Genomic DNA, 21,847 nt, shown 5'->3' on the forward strand with positions numbered 1-21,847 from the left:
AAAGAGAGGCACCAGGCCAGACAGTTGCATGGAGGCAGCAAGGTAGCCATAGGAGAAGCACTTGTGGGTAAACCAGGAGGGGCATGCACAGAGGTGGGACAGACTTCCAAGAAGAGATGGCAGGTGGTAATGGTATATATGTATGTGTTCCACATGGAGGCCATATGAGAGGGGGGCTATATCCCTTTGGTACAGGTATGTATGCACTTGTGTCTATGCACTGGAGAGGGAAGAGAAGGCACACTCTCCTGCAAGCCTTGGGTGTGGGAGGGTAATTAAGATGCTAACGGTCCTACACTCAAGGCATGGAAGAGAGAAAGCACGTTGGCTCTCCAGTCCACTACAGGCACACAAGAAAGTGTATATGTATTCACATACCTGAATGCCTTGGACAGATACGTGTATGACTGTGTCCCAAATATGCTGTAATAAGAAGGTGAACTTGTTTATATCCACATATATACCTTCAGGAATGTTCACAACCAATTTTTCATTTTCCTTTTTTTCTTTTCCTTTATTTTTATTTCTAACATCAGAATAGCATTGATTTTGATAGAGCTCTTCTAAGTGCTTTTCATATACAACTCATTTATTCTCAGAAAATACCTATGAGGTAATGATCATTATCCATATTTTATAGATGAAATAACACTGGACCATCAGTGCATATAGAACAGATAGTAAGAATGGTCAGAATCTGGCATGTGGGCCATTAGAAGGGAGACATGACAAAGAAGGTCCAATCTCCTGACTCTGTGTGTGTTTGCACAAGAGTGGGGAGACAAGAGGCCTTGTGATTGTCAGCCCTGGGAAGAGCTGATTAGGGCAGAAGTCATGCAGGAAGTGAGAAGCAGCTGTGTGAGACACAATCAGATTAGACATGTACTTTAAAAGTATAACAAATAAGATGTGATAATGGTTGGGATTTAGACAATAGAGGAAAAATAAGCATCAAAGATGAATCCAGAGCTGGACACAGTGCTTCACACCTGTAATCTCTGTGACTCAGGAAGCTGAGGCAGTAGGATCATAAGTTTGAAACCAGCCTCAGCATCTTTCGTAAGAACCTGCATCAAAATCCTAAAAAATAATAAAACAAAACAGTCTGAAGATGTATCTTGGTTGTAAAGCACCCCTGGGTTCAAGGAAGGAAGGAAGGAAGGAAGAGAGGGAGAGAAGGAGGGAGGGAAAGGAGGGGAGGGAAGGGAGGCAAGTGGGGGGAGGGGGGAGGGGAAGGAGGGAGGGAGGGAAGGAAGAGAACCCAGAGACTTTAGCTCACACAATTCCTCTACATCCTTGGCCTGAGCAATTGGGAAATACTGTTTACTGAGTTAGGCAACACTGAAGGAGGAGTACAGCTTTTGAGGAAAAGAAAAAGAAAACCAGGACTTTAGCTTCGGATATGTTAACCTTTGAGATGCTTATTAGACATCCAAGGACAGATGCTCAGTACACAGTTGGACATAGGTGTCAGGAATCCAGTAAATAGGTCCAGGCTGGAAATATAAATATGCAATTCATCCTTATAGGATGGTATTGAGAGCTGCAAGACAAGATAACAGCTGAGAACTCATGAGAAGTGGGAAAAAGAAGTTCAAAGACCAAGTACTATATCTTTCTAATGTTTAGAATTCAGGGAGAACATAAACTTTCAAAAGAATCTAAGAGGCTTATGGGGTAAGAGGACAACCAAGAGTGTGGATTCCTGGAAGGCAAGTAGAGAGTCTCAAAAAAGAGAGGGTGACCAACTGTGTCCTGATAGATCAAGATGACTGAATGGCCCAATGAATTGGGAGGTGTGAAGGGTATTGGGAACCTTGACAAGGGTAATTTTAGTGGCATGGTAAAGGTTAAATCCTTACATTGAAGTTGCTCAAGAGAGAATAGAAGTTGGGTTCAGTGGCATGCACCTGCAGTCCCAGCTACTCGGGAAGCTGAGGCAGGAGGATCACCTGAGCCCAGGAGTTCAAGGCAAGCTGGGCAAAAGAATAAGACCCTAGCTCAAAGACAGGGTGTGGGGAGAGAGGGAGAGAGTGCACAGAGAGTGCTGGTGGAGGGAGAGAGATACAGAGTAGAGGTAGCTCCTTCCACTAGTTTTTTTCTGTAGCAGAAACAGAGAAATGGGTAGAAAGTGGAAGAACTTTCTGGGTGGAGAAGGTAGTGTTTTTTAATTTTTAAAATTATTTTTAGGTGAAAAATATTGCAATGCATTTAAATATTAATACAAACATTTGACTATATAGAGAACAGATGCTGATGCAGTAAACAGAGGGAGATGGATTGCTGGAGCAACGTCATTCTGTAGGGACAGGGTGAGGTCGATTTTGCAAGTAGAGGATCTGGTCTTTAGCTATGTTTGCAGACAGTTCATCTGTTGTGTTCCAGAGAGGAGCTCACATGCAGGCACACCTATGGATAACTAGAGATGTGGGAGCTTTGCAAGGCCCATTCTGATGGCTTCTTTTTTCTGTTTTCTTTTGTTTTCAAGGAAGGAGGAAGCAAGGTCAGCAACCAAGAGCAAGGAGGAAGGAAGGGAAATGACATTGGAGTTTGAGGAAAGAGGACGATTATGAAATCATCACCCAGGGCAGTACTTCCCAAGCATTTTCATATAGTGAGAACAGGCAGCTTAGGTATGAGTTTGCTTCTAGTCAGAATCAGTTGCTCTGGGCAAAGCATGGAGTAAGGGAGGTCATCACGTGTTGATCTCATTGCATGCATTGCCTCCTCATTTATTTCTTACAACAGCCCCATGAGGTCAGCACAATTATTTATACCATTTACATACTGTGGAAATTGAGACACAAGTTGCTCATCCAGGTTCACCATGCTAGAAAAGAAGCAAGCCAGGATTCTCCCACAGATATTCTGACTGTCAAGACACTGGGCCTGGCCACTGAACCCTAAAGCTGTACTCAAACATATATGAGAACTGAAAGTGGTAAGGACCCACTTTCTGGCATATCCCAGGTTCACATGTGAGGGAGGAGGGAGGGAACAGAAAAGGAAGAGATCAAGAATATATAAGAAAGATTGATTGGGTCTGGCAGTGTTAGTCATTGGTAGGGAAAGTGCCTGGCATATAGGAAGTTCTGGGCTCAATCCCCAGAACCCCACTGCCATGAAAGAAAGAAAGGAAAAGGAGAAAAAAAGGAAAGAAAGGAGGGAGGGAGAGAGAGACTAGAAGGAAGAGAAGGAAAAGAAAAAAGGAAGGAGGGTGGTGGGAGGGAAGAAGGAAGAAAGGATGAGGGAGAGAGAGGGAGGGAAGAAAGCAATAAGGAGGTGAGGGATAGAGGAAGGAAGGGGGAGGGAGGGAGGGAGAGAGAAAATGAGAAAGAAAGCAAGCAAGCTCAGGATCCTGTCATAAATGTGTGGCTCCCTGGGGAAAGGAGTAAGAAGACAGCTGGCATTGTGGTACAGCCAATTTTTACATTGGAAGGTTGTAAGAACAAGGTTACTTTTATTTTAGGTTAAGCCTTGCACAAGGTAGGAGGATGGCAGCTCCCGAAGGGCTCACAGTTCTGTGATAGCAGATGTAATGGGACAGCCCAAATGTCTCTCTTATATGCACACCATGCATGCATGCACATGAGAGAAAGAGTGAGCAGGATGAGAGAGAGGCTGGTCTCTTGCAAATCCTGCAAGTGGGAGGCAGGACAGGGAAACATAATCCAATGGACAGGGTACATAAGACAGAACATGTCGATGGGCTCACTAGCCTTCAGTATGTGTGTGTGTGTGTATATGTGTGTGTGTGTGTGTGTGTGTGTGTGTTTGCTGAAAGCATGGTTTTATAAAAGCTCATAGGTCAAGTAGGAAAACATGTTTCAGCTCAAGAGGCTTGTATACCTTGCATACATGGCAGAGAAACTGGGGAGAAAGGGAACAGAGGCAGAGATGAGACCAATATGGGGAAGAATGCATACTGATTAATCCTATAAAACATTTTAAAATACCATAAACATTGTCACTGTTTTTGCAATGTCCCACAACCTTTGAAACAACCAAAAGACAAAGGGCTTTTAATATACAGACCAAAGAAGTAAATTTATTAGTTGAAGAATGATTCTTACAATCTTTTCCATAGATGTCAGTTAAGTAACAACACTGACTCTAGCGTTAATGAGCCAAATAAGTTCACCTTGGCACTCTTTCTTGAGTCTTCAAGCTTGCCGACCAACAGATTATGACTTAGAAGTTACCTACTACTCTTGAAGGTTAAATTCCTATTTCTGAGCTTATTTGTTTTCCTGAGTTTAGAGTGATAGATTATTTTTATTCCTTTACATACTCCCCAATACAAAGCAAACACTAATAGGCTGAAGGAATCTTTTCCCTCCCAGTGTGTGTACGCATGCGTGCCTATAGTCAGAACCAATTTGCTTTTAACGTCTACTACCATACAGAACACACTTGTGGGAAGGGTACCGAGAAGACCTGCTGGATTGAAGAGACAGTGCACAGCTCAGAAAGCTAGCACATCTGTAGACTGTGTGCGTGGGAGGGAACTGAGACAGCTCTCACCCCAACACGTAAGGCATGTGAGACAAACAGATTGGGAGTTTCCTCCTGTGTCTCTTGCTGACAGAGGATGCACGCAGACATAGGAATGAGGAGGTATGGGGTGATAAGGAGTCTCATTCTCTTATAACCCTGTGTGCATCATCTATGTGTGGCATCTGGGGGTGGGGAGAGTGTCATCATAATAACCACACCTATAAGAAATGCACTAAGAACTCTCAGCCCTGGGTGATGCTGGGTGAGAGAAAAGGGGCATATGACTTGTGTGTGGTTAGTAGTGGGGGCAGTTCACTCTCCTGTAGACCCATAAGTAGGAATGGGATTTTAAAAGTACATACTCCAGCTGGGCATGGTAGTACACACCTATAATCCCAGCAGCTCAGGAGGCTGAGTCAGGAGGATGGCGAGTTCAAAGCCAGCCACAGCAATGGTGAGGCGCTAAGCAACTCAGTGAGACCCTGTCTCTAAATAAAATACAAAACAGGGCTGGGGATGTGGCTCAGCAGTTGAGTGCCCCTGAGTTCAATCCCTGGTACCCCCTCCTCATGAAAAGTACATACTCCATCATTCAAGGCAAATGGGAAAGTGAACAGGTCAGATGCCTGAGACTACATGTGCGTGCAGGTATACAAGCACAGCCGCATATAAAAAAGCCTGAAGCCCAGCACTCCCTGTGCTGTGTCATGAATGTGTGAATAAAGAAAAGATATAACAAGAATGTTTGCTTTCCTGCAAACTACATGGGTGGGAGTGGTGTTTAGAAAGTTCCCTCTCTTATAGTCAAGACATGAAAGGATGAGTGGGGGCAGATGGTTATTCATTCAGGCTCTGCATGTATTAGTGAGAGGGAGGGAGGGAGGGCACAATCAAGGTTCATTCACCTGCAAACCTTCAGTGTGTGGGGGTGGACTGCAAAATTCATACTCCGACATCTCAGGCAGTAAAAAAGCAGGTTGGAGAGTGGGAGTGTGGTGGATCTGCAGCTGAAGGCTTGTTCATCTGTGCATTTTGTGAGCATCTGCTCAAGAGAAGGTTTACTCTGTAGGTATATGTGGATGCCCACATAATGGCAGCGGAAGAGGGGGTGAGGTAAGTGGCAAAGGTCCAGTGAATGTATCTGATAAGTGTATACTCCTGTGTACATGTGAACAGGAATATGCAAACAGGAAATGGAGCTAAGGCTCCCACACACCTCCTACATGTGTCACTTCAGTAGCACCATGTAGTCTCAGCTTTGGAATTCCTTGTTCCACCATCAATAGCTGTGTGTAATCTCCCTATGTCTATATTTCCACAAAACAGGATGGCAGTAGTTCGATTTTTAGGGTTGCACTAAGGATTAAACAGGACACCATGACCATTGTCAAAATCAGCACCTGGAACACTGTAAGTGCTAAATGTTAACACTCAGTGTCGGCATCAGATGCAGCAAAGTGGGCCTCTTTAGGGAAATATCACTCAAAGACCTCCCATGAATGAACCTGGCTCCAATTGTTCACCTTCATCTTTATCTGCTACCAGAAAGGAGTTGCTAAAGGCTGGTGAGTTGCAAAGTTTATGTTCAACAATGTAGAGCTAAGGGAGAGAAAAAGAGTATTAAGAAGACAGACATACAGATGGAATCTTCAATTTTAAAATGTTATCATTTTGTAGTAAAGGAAAGTGTGGTAAAAACAAACTGGAGACTGAGAAGGCTGTAAGTATGTATTGAGGAGATGAGTAAGGTAATAAGCAATGGTATAAAGAGTAGGACCATACAATAGAGACACATGAGACTGACACCACTTGTGGAAACATGTAATCAACAGAATAAGCCAGAAAAACTAGCTCCTGAAAAATTCTTAGATAAGGTGCCCAGAGGAGTCAGAAAAACCCTAAAAGGGAGACATACATTTGGGGTTTGGTACATATAATGTGTTTGTTGTCCTTAAGGAGCTGTAAGTGTCTACCTCAAGTAAGAGTCCTATGAAAAATTCTCTAAGATACTATCTAACTATGAGACTTTATGCACACTTTATGAGGAAAGAATTAAGCTATGTAAAAGGATATATTGAATGACTGACACAAGGCAACAGATGCAAAATGCAAGAATTTAGAGAACAAAGGTTGCTATAGACCAGATGGGTCAGAGGGAAGAGCAACCAAGAGGATGCAAAAGACAAAGACAGGTCAAGAGAAAGAGGAGGTGGAGGAGGGTATTCTAGAAGGGAAGGAGGAACACACCTAAAGGTACTACCTAAGAGGTCACAAATGAACCAGTTTAGCTGGAGTGGAGAGTTCTGCCAGGGAGAAGAGGGTGAATAAGGTCAAGGCCATGCTATAGTCCTTAAATGCTGCAATAATGAGTTGGACTATCACTGTGGTAAGCAAACTCTTATGAAAGGATTTTAGGAGGCTCACTGGCATTATTTCTCTTAGTTAATGTGGCCATTTGAGTGTGAAGAGGAATAAAGTAAAACTAATCTCAATTCATACTTGTATGAAGTTTAATGCTTAGAATAAGACTAAAATAGTTATTGAAATTGTTAAAATTAGCTGATTTTTAAATATTTTTTAATTGTAGATGGACACAATATCTTTATTTTATTTATTTATTTTTATGTGATGCTGAGAATGGAACCCAGTACCTCACACATGCTAAGCAAGTGTTCTACCACTGAGCCACAATCCCAGACCAAAATGAGCTGATTTAAAGGAAGGCAGCAAATTCAGAAAGACATGAGGATTTCAATGATACACAGTATGCAAATGACTGGCTGGCTGTGAAACAGAGCTACAGGCAAGGGGTAATCATCAAAGTTTCTTAAGTTGGAGAATAAAATATCTCTTTGGTCTAGTGGCAGGTAGAAATATCAATTAGGCACTGGGAGAGCAATTTAAAAGTTCAGCTCTCAATATAGCAAGAGGAAGAAGATGGGGGAAGGTAGAGGGGAGGGAAAGGGAAATACTGGGGACTAAAATGGATCAAACTATGTTATACATGCAGTTATGAATATGTTAAAATCAATCCCACCATTATGTAACTATAATGCACTAATAAAACATTTTAAAACTTAAAATAAATAAAGAAGCAAAAAAGAAAGCTCAGGTTTCGCAATCTATAGATGAGAGCATTCAGGAGGGCCTGAACTAGCTTGAATAGAAGTGAGAACACAAGGGAAGTTGAAGGCAGGCAGGGAGAGGAGTGATTCAATACATTTCAAGAACAGGAATTGGCAACTCATTTTATGCAGTGTTTTATGAAGATGAATCTTGCGACAGTCTTTGGAACAAGGCTTGAATGGGGATGATCGCTGAGGCTATATAAATAAGATGAGCATGAGGGACACTTTCAACAATCTACAGGACTTGGGTAATCAAGCTTAGGCATGATTACATCTGAAAATGCCAAGAATTCCAGCATTAACACAGTCAGATAATGGCTTGAGCCCAGAATTAGGTATGTGGGGGTCTTAGCACCCTTCACTGAAATGGACACTTTGTATTGTAAAGCACTAAACAACAGCATATTATGTGGTATACAGATATCAAGAGATTTAATATCCTTTTGCTACCCTTGGTCCTGGGCAATCTACCTATGCTGTGCTAATGTTCCCAATATGAAACAGTAATATTTTCTTCATTTCCCAACCCCTGTAACTCTAAAGTCAAGACATAACACATGATAAAACTGGCAGTTGAGTGAATTTTATTTTATTGCTCAATGGAAATTTAAACAAAAAACCCCAGCAAATTGGAAGGACCTTACTCATGAGCTCAAGTCCCCTCTAAAAATAGACACAGTTACACCATTCATTTGGTACATAAACTTATTACATCTTGCCTCTTGGCGGACTGGTGGAATGAATAGATTCATTATCTCTTCGTTTATGCTTTTCTTAGGAGCTGTCAAGCTTCTGCACTCTACATTTCCTCCAAGAACACACTCTAAGAATGTCTCTGCTATGAATCGCTCACACAGCACTTACACACATCCTGCCTTGCATTTGAGTTATTTGCATTGTGCCTTATCTCTCCCTAAGGGAAGAGACAGCCTGCCATTGCTGGGAGGCCTCAGATACAGGTAGAAGCTCCAAAACTCTTTGTGAAACAGATCTGTTTGCTTTTAGGTTAAGTGCAGCTGCTCCCACTCTGTTTGAAGTATTGCCATTTCAAGGGCCCAAAAATGTCTTATCAGCAGCTATTCGAATTACTTCCCCTTCGCCTTTATTGCACAAGAAAGTATGGGTAAAAACATTTTCTAATTCAGGAAGATTTCAGGGTGTGTCAGGTTTAGGGACACACACTCTATCCTTCAGTCACAGTTCTAACTACCCACCCAAGGTGTGGTGGCTAACTGCTATGACAAATATTGCCTTCACCTTAGTCTGTAATTCCAAAATGTAAGCTTACAAGTAAGTCATGACCTAAATTTTGGTCCAAGAGATAAGATATATTGAGTTGAAGGTTAGTTTTTATCCTCTGAATGAGATAGAGAAGCAAAAACATATTAAACAATCTGCAGAACTGGATTCTTGTTCCAGTCCTGCCTTACTTGAGCTGAATCTGAAAAGCAAGTGGAAGACACTCATGCATCGTACTACTTTTATACTAAAATCAATGTGAACAAAACCTGTTTGAGGCAGCTGGTAGAGAGAAAGCCTGCTGAAATGTTGTGGAAGAATTCATCTCATCTTGTCTTACTTTCAGGACCTACTGTTAACATCTTTTAAGAGAACACACGTAAGCCTCCATCTTGTGTTGACTCTGAGGTTTATGCAGCAGAATAGAATCACAAGTAAGATGCTTCTAAGAACATCTATCTACCCTCTTGGAACAGAGTACAAGATTGAATAGGGGTGTATCAAATTCTGTATGTTTGGTTCTGTAAGTCATATTATTATAGTGAGATTCTAACTTCCAGGGTAAAGTGAGCTTAATATACACTATAGTTAACACAGCTAAAAAGATTTGTTTTTGTTTTTTGTGGTTTTTTGGTCCTGGAGATTGAACACAGGGGTCCTTAACCACTGAGCCACATTACCAGCCCTTTTTATTTTTTAATTTTGCGACAGGGTCTCACTAAGTTGTTTGGGGCCTCATTAAGTTGCTGAGGCTGGTCTCAAACTTGCAATGCTCCTGCCTCAGCCTCCCAAATCACTGGGATTACAGCAGTACTCCACCACACTGGGCTAAACAGATTTTTTAAAACTTCCTGCTCTCCTTAATTTCTTCTTTTAGCATTTGATATAAGTTCTTGAAAGCCCTCACCTTAGCTAATCTAGTACTTTATGGTAATATGGTTATCCTACTACCTCTCTATTTCTTCTTTATCATCTTTGTTGCCACCCCTTCCTTACTCAAGGTTCTAACTGTATCTAGTCCTCTAGCCCCTCTTGTCCCAAAATGCATCTCTAATCATCTCTCCAAATTCTATTACAGGTTTCATATATCATGTTATCTAAAAATTCCAAATTCAAATGTGTAGGTCTGCTCTCCTGTTCAAACCATAACACATTTCAAACTATTTGATACCTGCAACACATACCCAAAGCTAAGTCACTACTAATCCACAAAAACAACTCCCCCCCCCCCAATTCCCTGCAATCACCATTGCTATTTAAGGTGGGTGGTACTAGAGATTGAATTCAGGGACACTCAACCACTGAGCCACATCCCCAGCCCTATTTTGTATTTTATTTAGAGACAGGGTCTCACTGAGTTGATTAGCACCTCACTTTTGCTGAGGCTGGCTTTGAACTCACGATCCTCCTCCTGCCTTAGCCTCCTGAGCCACTGCAATTATTGGTGTGCACCACCTCACCCAGCCACCATTGCTATTTTGATCTTGCCTGCTTAGAAAACTGATTCTCTTTTGCTCCATCCTCCTTTATCCTTTGGATTTGTTACCAAGTCTGAACTTTCTTGTTTCTCATATTTCATTCATACTAATTCTTTTGCTTTCTATTCCCACTCGTCACAGATATTCAGGCCCTGATTACGCCTTTTTTTCAGATATTCCTCTCCAAGTTCATTCCTATTATTGACCATATTCTGTTGCTACTCCCCCCCTGCTTCCCAGCTGTCTGTAGCCCTCTTCTATAGTCAAGCAAACTTCCTCACTGTCAACCTTTTACCAATGCCTAAGCAGACATATGTTTAGGACCACATTGGATTGTCACCCCTCCTTTGTACATATCCAAGTATTAGCTATCTTTAAAGATTAGCTTAAGTTTCCCTTATTTCTTGCTATTCTCCCCTCCTAAACTCCCTTTGGAAAACGCTGCTCACTGCTTTATTGTATTATCATTCTCTACCACTACCCCTCCATTTTTTTCTTTTCTTTTCTTTCTTTTCTTTTTTTTTTTTTTTTTGGTACCAGGGAATGAACACAGTGTTGCTTAATCACTGACCCATATCCCCAGCCTTTTTTGTATTTCATTTAGAGAAAGGGTCTCACTGAATTGCTAAGTGCATCCCCAAGTTGCTAAGTGCCTCCCTAAGTTGCTGAGGCTGGCTTTGAACTTTTTATCCTCCTGCCTCCACTTCCCGAGTCACTGGAATTACAGGCATGCACCACAGTGCCCAGTTCATTGTTTTGTGCAAATTAAGCACAAGAGAAAACAGGGATTGGGGCATATTTCTCTGACAATCTCCTCCTCAATGCTGGACATATAATGGGTACTCAAGAAATGCTTTGGGAGTATACAATGATTTCAGTTCAAACTGTGCTATTTAATTTTAAAATCTGTGCTCATGTTTCATTTCTCAGTGATCATATACTGAAATCTAGAAGAGCTCATGAGAGTCATGACACTGTTCCCTCTTCCAATTCCTCTCTTGCTTTGGATTTTAATACATGAAAAACACATATTACACAATACTAAAAAATCCACAATTTTAGAACTGTGGTAACAAAGGACCACAAAATCCAGCTATATACTTCCCTTACATGTGGAAAATCTGCTCCCCGCCCCAGCATTCAGGTTAAAACAAAGCCCTTAAATTAAAAAGCAAGGACAACCGGAAACCCTTCCTCTCCAGGTCTCTGGGGAAGCACTGCTCTGAGGCTGACCCTGGTGGTGGGGAAGGTGGGTGTGGGGAGGAAACCTTAAATGTCTAGAATAGAGAGCTCAAGCCAAGGAAGGAAGAGACCCAAATCTACTGGGGCTCAGCACATCGCTCTTGAATGCCAGAAGTTCATAGGAGTCTTGCTTCCTAACTTGTCTTACTGGATTCTTCAATCTGTTTAAACTATTGTATTACTTAACCCATCACCCAGCCACCAAAGAACAAGTTCTCCCTAGTTAGCTGAAGGAAACAACAGCACGCCATTCTCACACCCTAGCATATTCTGCCTAGTAGGAACTGCAACAGTTAGTTTTTTTTTTTTTTTGTGGGCCAGCAAAACTTAATTAACTACTTTATAAATGAAGAAAAAATTATAGTCCCACATATATGCAAACCTCTGTAATTACAACACATCCCTTAATTAATCATAGGAGCAAGCAAATTACTTACATTAAAGCAACCTTAAAAAAGTTGCTGGTGCTTGCCTCAAGGTTAATGTAACATTGAGGAAAGAAATTATAGCTGGGGGAAAATGAAGAAAGCAACATTCAGAACACTCAGCATATTGTCCCAGCAAAGTGTTAGTCGAGCTGCAAGAGACTAGCTGTGTGACCGTTTTTCTCCTTGACATAAACCATAGAATGATACTTAAGTGTTTCTTCCTTTCCTAAATAGAGATCATGCTGACCCTCTGCAGATCATCACTGGGAATTTTAACATGGGTGTTGATTACAATACCAACCTTACAAACCACATAGGACCTTTCAGAAGAACACAGGCAGGTTTCCAACTTCAGGTACTTTATGCGGGCTGTTTCTAATTCTAGGGTAGGACAAAAAAACCCTATGTCAAAATTCATCTTTTCCAAGCTCAAAGAAAGTAGCATTCCTGGGAAAATGGAAGGGTTTTTTTGCTATTTTTCCAAGCTGGAATTTGGGTAGTTAAAAAACATCATTTAAGGATATATAATATTATGAATTACAAAGTATAAGTAATAATCTATGTGCAGAGGTGCTATTCAGTTGAATAGTATATAATGTTACACATATATGCACATATGTATGAGAAAGAGAGAAACACTGAGACCCTTTTGCAGATTCTATGGCACAAATCAAGAAGATGTAGCCAGCCAGCTCATAAATTTCCCACTAACCACAACTAAATATAATTCAAAACACCTGGAAATCTTTTTCTAAAAAAATAAATGAACTGAAAGACCCTATAGATTTGAGCAGTTGTCAGAATTTGTGCTGCCAGACAGATGGCGTCAATGCTCTTAGGACAATGAGACAAGTCAAAGGCTTAATTCATTCAACTGAGCAGCACCTCTCCACATGGATTACTATTTACACTTCATAACATACATTCACACTAATGCCATATGTTTAAGAAACCATCATTGGAGCTGTGGAAAAATGGAAAGAAAGTTCTCAGGCAAATTTTCACCACTCTTGGTTACACGAGTATATTCATTCTGCAATAAATCACTGAGCTGTAAAGATGAATTTGTGTACCATTTGTATGTGTGTTATATCTTAATAGAAAAAGTTTTAAAACTTCTCAGTATCCTTTGTCCAAAGTAATAGCATTATTAAACACCTTGCCATACAAGTGCTTAAATGGCATAGCGTTCATTTAACTCACTGATTAAGATGGAAATGCAATTGCTTATGGACTACTGACTGGCACATGGACAGTAAGAACTGATCCCACAAATAAATACATAAAGGAGAAATTATTAATTAAACAAGAAATGTGCAGACTGTACGGCTCAACCTGAAATAGGCTAATTAGGCAACTTCCAGAATTTTGGGCAATGGTAAATACTCTCTCAGTTAAAACACTTTCTCTAGGGGCTGGGGTTGTGGCTCAGTGACAGAGTGCTTGCCTAGCATGTGTGAGGCACTGGGTTCGATTCTCAGCACTACATAAAAATAAACAAAATAAAGGTATTGTGTCCATCTACAACTAAAAAAGTTTTTTTAAACTTCTTCTACACTCTTAAGGGAAAAAAGCACTGAATAGTGTGTGTGTACAGAAACTAGGTAAATAAAAAAACAATTCTGAAGTTTTACAACATTCATAATGTGACATTCCAGGGAATCATTAAATCAGGGCTGAGAATAACTGCTGTGAATCAGCAGAAAATGTTTATGAAAGGCACCATATCCAAATCAAAGTCTGTGCCATGGTCAACCCTATATCGTGTCCAAAGGATTATGTAACAGTGCAATGTTGGGAAATGACTGCTCTGTATGGGCTCAAACTACAATCAATCAACTTATACTTTCTAAATGCATGTTTTAATCAAGTGCCTACTATGTATTGTGGAAGACATGTTTTTGGAGGGGAGAAAAATAAGATATTTTTATTTGGACAGATTTATTCATAACCTATATGTACTGGGGATTTATATGGCTAGGTGCTAGGATAAAATATGTGCATTTGGGGGGAAGACAAATTTCATACCCTTTAGGATATCAGGCTATTTGGGAAGTCAAATCAGAACTGTTAAAGAAAAATAAATATGGTATTTAATCAAGTGTTGAGCATTATGGCATTCAGTGAACCTCAGAGCAGCAGGAGTTCAAGGAAGGGGTCCATTCAATTCAGCTTCATATAGTTGTACATTGAAGTATGCAGACTGGGCAATCAGACTGCTGAAAGAGAGAGTGGCCTTTCAGGCCAGAGCAGAGAGTCTCAGCAAAGGGCCAGGAGGAAGACTAGTGTTACTCACAGTGTGGCCTCAAGACAGGTGCTAGTTCCCAAACTCCTTCTTATTGATGTTTATGGAGGTGCATAAATTAACAAGCATTTTAAGAACATTTACAGTGATCTGAGTGATTCTGTCATATGAATCTCATATTAAATGATGAAGTTTATATTTCCCTGTCTTTATAAATTTATTCTTCTCATGATTTCATTGTATTTTGCAAAAGTATTAATCTATGATGGTTTATAAGTTAAAAAATAAAAACTGTGGGTATTTCAGCACAGCTTCTTCAAGAAGCACTGATCAAGGAAAGTGATGTATCATCTGATTGATTGGAGGGGCTGGGGTGTGCGAGAGAGCTGGGGAGGTAAAGATGGATAAATGAGGTGAGGTAACATGACCAAGGCCTTGAAATTCAAGCATATGGAGGAATTTCTACTTGAGACAATAAGCATTAGAAAGTCATTCTAGGTTCATGAATAAGGGAGTAACACAAAGAAAGCAGTTATTTTATAAGACAGAGTCTGGCAACGGTTTGTTGGTTTTGATTGGAACACAGAACAGTCTCTCAGAGCATAAAGGGATTTGAGTAATTTGGAAATACGATGAAGAGGCTGAACCTAATACACCCCTGACTCAGGGTGATGAACCACAGTATTGGAGGACACGGGGCAAATTTTAGATCTACTGGCTATCTCGGGGTGAAAAAAAGGAAAAACAGTACTCCCAGGTTTCTTGCTGACACAAAAGGATCTTGCCTCTATAATAGGAAAAGCTAAGTCTTGACTGAGGATGACAAGTAAAGACACACTTGGTAAGGAATGTAGGGGACCCAACACAATGACTTAGAGGATAAAGGGGTTTTTCTGGGAGGTGGAGTGATAACAAGGGGTATAAATACAGGAATCAGGAAATTTGGAAGAATATCACTTTAAACACTGAAACTCATCAAATCTTTGCAATCTTTAAACTAATCCATATAATTTCTACCCTGCGATTCCTTTGCATTATAATGAGTATACTTTAAAATGTCGTCTGCCCTGCTTCCCTTGGCTTCCTTCTCACAGACACAGGCAACAGAATGTTATCTGAGATTTAACAGGCCCTAATTTAGATGTCCCCTCTACTTAGGGACTTCCAGAAAGAATGTTTTATGATGCCTCAGAAAGAAAGTCATATAAAGTTTGCAATTATAACATCAGTGGTCTGTGAATATTCAGTTGGTGGTACATAAATATTTCCCAGGACATTTTATATGAAAGGCAGTAATTCCCACCCCCTTGCCATACTTATGCCTGTCAGGGGTTGATTCTTATATATTTAATAAGCAGTATTTAACAGACTACATTTATACAAGTATGTTGCTGTTAGTGATGTTCCAAAAGCATAAACAGATACATTTCTCCCCAAATCTGGATAAGAGTAGGACTTACCAAATAAGACATTATCTATCTTTTATGGAAACTGCACTGTTTACCCCTCAAAGGGCCTGGGGTGGAAGATAACAAAATACCTAAAGCTGAGAAGACTACCAATAACTTTGGACAAACTTAGAAGATAACAAAAGACTTATGTGGCTGTAGTATCCTAATATTTCTAGAACTTTCAATAAGCAGGAGATATCAACATATATTGTCCAATGAAATATTTCAGGAACACAGGGAAGGTGGGGTGTCTATAAAAATGAGAATATATCATCTCAAGAATGTGTTGGTAATATAAGCTTAGCACTTGAGCTTTGGGCTTATTCTATGCTATGTGCATTGTTCCTGGGCTTGCTCTGCATTTTTCCTTATTGCATAGTTTTCTGATTTTGAAGAGTATGTAGTCCAGCAGCCTTTTTCCAAGTAAGTACAAGTGTATACTCCTTAGACCAGCATTCTCAAAACTGTGATTTATGGAACATCTACTTCTATGAGATGTTTCTACATTCTCCTTTAAAAAGAGTATGATTATGCTGCTGTAGAAACATCTCATAGAAGTAGATGTTCCATAAATCACAGTTTTGAGAATGCTGGTCATAGCAGCACAATTCACGATAGCAAGATTGTGGAACCAACCTAGAAGCCCTTCAATAGATGAATGGATTAAAAAAATGTGGCATTTATACACAATGGATTATTACTCTGCAATAAGAAATGACAAAATCATAGAATTTGGAGGGAAATGGATGGCATTAGAGCAGATTATGCTAAGCGAAGCTAGCCAATCCTTAAAAAACAAATGCCAAATGTCTTCTTTGATATAAGGGGAGTAACCAAGGACAGGGTAGAGACGAAGAGCTTGAGAAGAAGATTAACATTAAACAGGGATGATAGGCGGGAGGGAAAGGGAGAGAGAAGGGAAATTGCATGGAATTGGAAGGTGAGCCTCAGGGTTATACACAATTACATATAAGAGGAAAGGAGGGGTAGGAGAAAAATTATACAAGTGGAAGAAACGATTTATAGTAGAGGGGGTGGAGAGAGAGAAGGGGTGGGGAGGGGAGGGGAGGGGAGGGGGGATAGTGGAGAATGGGATAGACAGCAGAATACATCAGTCACTAGAAAGGCAATTTGTAAATCAATGGAAATGTAACTGATGTGACACAGCAATCTGTATATGGGGTAAAAATGGGAGTTCATAACCCACTTGAATCAATCTGTGAAATATGGTATATTAAGAACTATGTAATGTTTTGAACAACCAACAATAAAAAAAAAAAGAGTATGATTGCCCATGGTCAACAAAAATGAATTCTACTGTCATGTATACTTAAAAAGAACCAATAAAGTAATAAAATTACAAATGAAAAATTCAATAAAACCAATAAATTATATTTAAGCTACTTCAAACAATGAATGGGAAATATACTGATATATTAAAGGCTCTGAAAAGTCCTGTAATAAAGAAATTTATTAACTCTTTCATGAACTCATCATTTTGGAAATGATCAGCTAATGGAGACAGAAGGTAGATTCCTGAGTAATTTCTGGGATAACTGACTCTGTTTTCTTAACTAAAAATGAAAAAGTGGAAAATAAGATAATATAAAAATCTATCTTGAAAGGTTTACCACATACAAATGAGCTAAATTGCATATCTGCTAACATAAAGATTAGAAGAGCCAAAGAAGTTTTAAAATTTAAACAAACACGGAATACACACAAATTCTTACATATGTATGACTAAGGAAAGAGCAATTTAATTTATGTCCTAGAAAAAAAAATTCCATGTAGGTGTTTTTAAAACAATGTTAATTGTTCATAATAGAGGAAAGGACCAAATAGGACAGTACAAAATGCCAGATATCTGGGCTGATGGCAAGACAAGAACTCACTTAAAATTAAACACACCAATTTTCATTATAGAATAATAAGTATTATTATTTTTTAAAATCAAGAAAACAATCAATGATTGTTTTAAAATCAATCCAGCTCCAAATGAAAAGTTTTGTAGTATTAAAAGTAGATGATCGAAGTCACAACGATAGGATGAAGACAGCAGTAATTAAGATAAAATGAAAAACCAGAAGAAAAACAAACAGAACAAGATGGACAGTCTACTATGTACATAAAGAAAGTCTATAGTTCTATGTGGTTTTTTTAAATTACTTAGATTATAGGTAAGCATTAGATTATAATAGGTTGAGCATCCCTAACCTCAAAATCTGAAGTGCTCAAGAACCAAAACTTTTGAGTGCTGACATCATGACAAAAATGGAAAATTCTATACCATGCAACTTTGTGTCATGCAAAAAATTATTAAATCTATTGTAAAATTCCTTCACTATGTATATAATGTGTATGTGAAACATAAGTGAGCTTTTATTTACACTTTAATCCCATACCCAATATACCTCATTATTTATACACAAATGTTCAAAAATCTGAAAAAAATCAAAAATTCAAAATCCTCTGTTCCCAGGCATTTTAGATGGAGAGATGCAACCTATATTAGAAATAAATGAATCACTGCACATAGCAATAAGAAATTGAAGCAACACAATAAATTAAGGAAAGTTTTCACATCATTAAACCATTCATCAAATTTACTAGAGTATGATATCTTTTTAGAAAAGAAAAAAAAACATTGATAAGTGAAAATATAATGCCAAATTTTCAAATTTTATGCAGCATTTAAAAAATAATTATAAATTGGATTAAATAAAATATGACTCTGGTTATAAAAATACATGTCAAAAATATTTGCTGATTTTAACCTTGACAATGCAAATAAGAAGGGCAAGACATTAGTCACAGAATCTGAACAAAACAGCAAATTTTAAAACCAAAACCAAAAAAACAAGGACATTATAAAATGATAAATTTAGACACCACAAAAATGATTTGTATTGTTTCTTTTTTGTTTTTGTTTTTTGGTACTAGGGATTGAACCCAGGGGCACTTTACCACTGAACCACTAGACCTTTTTTTTTTTTTTTTTTTTTTTTTTTTTTTTTGAGACAAGGCCTTACTATGTTGCTGAGGCTGGCCTTGAACTTGCCATCCTTTTGCCTCAGCTTCCCACGTAGCTGAGATTGTATACAGGAGGGTGCCACCACACATAACTGCCACAAAATGGTTTTTAAAATATTCAGTAATTAAAAATCACACGATTTTTTTCTAAAATTAAAAAACTGGTTAACTCAACAAGACAGAGATAATCACAGCCTAGTTGGAGAATTATTCCATTATCTGAATATGGGGAATCAAATCAGCAATAAAAACAACAAATAATTCAATATATCTAAACAAAACAATACACTATAATCATCAGGTTCATCATAAGATTCAAATGAAAAACTTTGGGTATATGTCCTTTTTAATAATAAATTATCATGAATACAAAGACATTCTCAATAAATATGAAAAGGCAAGATTTTTACCAAAAAAAAGACAGGAAGAAAAGGGATATAAAAATACAATCGGTAGGGAGGGGGTACTGGAGTTGTGGCTCAGAGGTAGAGCACTTGCCTACCATGCATGAGGCACTGTATTCGATCCTCAGCACCACATAAAAATAAAATAAATATATTGTGTCCACCTATAACTAAAAAAACTAATTTAAAAATAAAAAAAACAATCAGGGGCTGGGGTTGTGGCTCAGTGGTAGAGCGCTTGCCTGGCATGCGTAAGGCACTCGGTTTAAACCTCAGCACCATATAAAAATGAATAAAAACAAAGGTATTATGTACAACTAAAAAATATAAAAATACAATCAACCACATGCCTGTCATAAAAATATTGTTATTTTTATTAAGTAACAACTGAATGAAGAAAGAAAGAACTGTTTAAAATATAGTGAATTCCTGCGCATTGTGGCATATGCCTGTAATCCCAGTGGCTTGGGAGGCTGAAGCAGAAGGATTGTGATTTCAAAGCCAGTCTTGGCAATTTAGCAAGACCCTGTCTCTAAATAAAATATAAAAAAGGGCAGGGGATGTGGCTCAGGTCCTGGGATCAATCCCTGGTACAAAAAATAAAACATGAATCAAAATATATCTATAGCTCCACAAGCCTATTTTATGAATGGGGTAATTTGAAAAACTAATAAAATTTATAAGCTGCTAAAAAAACATTAAGCAAAGGAGAAAAGCAGACGAAATATTGACTTTAAAGATCTATTTTGATTGATGGGTACTAAGTTACTGATAGGAGCAAAAAGCTCTAGTATTCTATTAGTGACTTTGGATGACAATAATGTATTATACATTTTGGAAAGCTATAAGAAAGGATTTTAAAATTCTCACCATACAGAAATGATAAATGTTTGAGGAGATAAATATGTTTAACCTTCTTTGGACATTACAGAATTTATATATGTATTGAACATTAATTACATGGCACCAAGCTAATCAGTATCATTTTATGTATCAGTTAAATAAATTAAAAATTAAATTGATATAGACATCCAGTAATAAAAGATATATTTTAGTTATAATTAATGTAAAACCATTTGAGTTATTATGAAATTCCATATGCAAATATGCTGAAAAATCACAAAAGGAATTAACTTTCTCAAAAGAAAACATAGAAAAAAAGTACCTAAAGAGAAATAAAGAATCTAAGCCTACTAAAAATAAATAATATTATCAATGAACTTCAAAAGAAACTAAAAAAAGGTACTTAAAAGGTTCAAATGTGAAATAAACAATGATCTCATTATGCAAATGCTTCCTAAGAAGGCTCTATCAAACTCATTTTCATGAGGTAAATGTTAGCTTCATTAGTAAACCTTAGGGCTAAAATATCAAAAAGAAAATTATAGATTTGTCTTATTTGTGGACATAGATGCAAAATACTAAATACAGTTTTAGCAAACTGTACATTAACATTTTAAAAGAATTGTTCATCATGGTTAATTTGGATTTAGCCTGAGGTTACAAGGCTGATTTTAAATAAGGAAAATGTATCATGAGAAAAATGATAAAAATACAATTAGCTGAATAAATTATTTTTAAAAGCTGAAAATTCAACTTTTAATTATGATTTAATAGTGGGAGAATTTTCTTTGAATATTATAAACATGATATATTTGAAAAAGCCAACATTCTTAAGAGAGACACTTTAGAAATATTCATCTCAAAAACATAAAAAGAGAAACCTCAAAAGACATCTAGTGACTATTCTTAAAAATTAACCATGCTGGAAAATTTGATCATTGTAATCAAATATGAAAAATAAAAAGGGCTAAAATAAAATAGCCCTATTTGCACACTATAGAATTAATTAACTTTAAAAAGTGAGATATTTGAGAAATAAAATTAATGAGTTCAACAGTGGGGTAAATTATAAGAGACCCATAAAATTCTATTACATTCCCATTTCCATAATAAACACTCTACCAAATACAAACTGGTCAGAAATCCCTATTGCCATAACAACACACACACACACACACACACACACACACACACACACACACACCCCTGGCAATTACTCTGAGCACATATATTGTGGGGACTACGTACAGCAAAAATGACAATTGGTTCAGTCCTTCATTTGCACCGTGATTGCTGAATCCCATCAAGCAACTCTGTACTATTATAAAAATATGACATCCAAAAAGCTGGCTATCTAAATATAAAGTGAACAACAGTTCCTCAAAACAAGACGTTAAAGATGGATGATTTGTATAAAAGGAATGAATGGAATAAAACACAAGTAAATGATTAGGAAATATCATATTCACCCACTGTGATAGGAAAAAAATAAATAAAGACAAAACCAAAGAACTTCATGGCTATATGGATAATGAAGACATTCAAGAATTTTTTTACATATTATCAACATCATATATACCAACCATTCGGATCCAGTACTCCCAGTTTGGAGACCAGGTCTCGCCCAAAATAGACATCTCCTCTCCCTCCAAAGGGGTGATTTGTACAAAAGATGTTTCTCATGGTTGTATTTAAAATATTGTTTTAAATCCCAGAGGTAGATTAAACCTATTCTGGTAGAGCATTTTTCCCCTCCACTCGTTCTTCATTCATTTTGAGGGATACACAATGGATAAAACATGCAATCTATGCACCAAATTGCATACATTAATTATGTACAGTTTATACTTTAATAAATC

The 21,847-nt window shown here is 38.1% G+C and overlaps 1 protein-coding gene across 4 annotated transcripts in view; it reads right to left on the reverse strand.

The window, feature by feature from the left end:
- Positions 1-21,847, reverse strand: part of CLCN5 (chloride voltage-gated channel 5) — a 168,601-nt gene that overhangs the window by 85,923 nt on the left and 60,831 nt on the right. Inside the window, exon 1 of one of the 4 annotated variants that reach the window (XM_081276764.1) lies at positions 12,314-12,341. The exons of the other annotated variants lie outside the window; for them this stretch is intronic. The gene's annotated coding sequence lies outside the window, so the exon portion shown is untranslated. Of the gene's footprint in view, positions 1-12,313; positions 12,342-21,847 lie in introns of those variants that run through there. 4 annotated transcript variants of the gene reach the window in all.

This window comes from Spermophilus citellus (genome assembly GCF_964194105.1).
Source record: "Spermophilus citellus genome assembly, chromosome: X".
NCBI classification, from domain to species: Eukaryota; Metazoa; Chordata; class Mammalia; order Rodentia; family Sciuridae; genus Spermophilus; species Spermophilus citellus.